Source organism: Trichechus manatus, unplaced genomic scaffold (assembly GCF_000243295.1).
Source record: "Trichechus manatus latirostris isolate Lorelei unplaced genomic scaffold, TriManLat1.0 scaffold00219, whole genome shotgun sequence".
Lineage (NCBI taxonomy): Eukaryota > Metazoa > Chordata > Mammalia > Sirenia > Trichechidae > Trichechus > Trichechus manatus.
Window position 1 is genome coordinate 2,697,941 of NW_004444155.1, and position 1,118 is coordinate 2,699,058.

Here is a 1,118-nt window from a genome sequence, read left to right on the forward strand (position 1 = left end):
CTTCCTTATCCTTTGTGGTGGATTTTACTTTAAAGTCTATTTTGTCAGAGATTAATATTGCCACTCCTGCTCTTTTTTGAGTGTTGTTTGCTAGATATATTTTTTTCCATCTTTTGAATTTTAGCCTGTTTGTGTCTTTAAGTCTAAGGTGTGTCTCTTGTAGGCAGCGTATAGATGGATCATGCTTTTTTATCCAATCTGCCACTATCTGTCTCTTTATTGGTGCATTAAGTCCATTTACATTCAGTGTAATTATTGACAGGTATGAGTTTAGTGCTGTCATCCTGATGTTTCTTTCTGTGTAATGTTCACAGTTTCTTTGTTCCCCTTAATTTTCTGTGCTGAGTCATTTTTCTTTATGTATTTTTTTCAGCTTTTTTATTGTTGTAGATTTTGTGTTTGCTGGGTCTTTATATTTTTCTACTTTTTTATTTTGATTTGTAGGAATGTTAGATTCCTTTGTGGTTACCTTAATATTTACCCCTATTTTTCTAAGTTTATATTTATACCAGTCTTCATTTCTTTATATCATTTTGACTTCCCCTGCATATGAAAAATCAATGTCTGCATTTTTTAAGTCCCTCTTTTTTGTTTTAATGTTGTCCTTTTTTTCATATTGATATCTCTGTTACCCTATTTTCAATGTTTTAGCTTTGATGTATTTTTGACATCCCTATCTGAGTCAATATCTGGTTGTTCCGTCCTGTGTTCTAGTCTGCATTGTTATCTGATGTTATTGATTATCTAGTATTTCTTGTAATTTTGGTTTGGTTTTTACAAATTCCCTAAACTTCTTTTTATCTGAACATGCCCTAATTTGTCCATAATATTTGAGAGACAGTTTTGCTGGATATATAATTCTTGGCTGGCAGTTGTTTTCCTTCAAGGCTTTATATATGTCTGCCCATTGACTTCCTGCCTGCATGGTCTCTGCTGAGTAGTCTGAGCTTATTCTAATTGACGCTTCTTTGTAGATGTCTTTCCTTTTATCCCTAGCTGCTCTTAAAATTCTCTCTTTATCTTTGGTTTTGGTAAGTTTGATTATAGTATGTCTTGGTGACTTTCTGTTGGGATCTACCTTATGTGGGGTTCAATGAGCATCTTGGATAGATATCTTC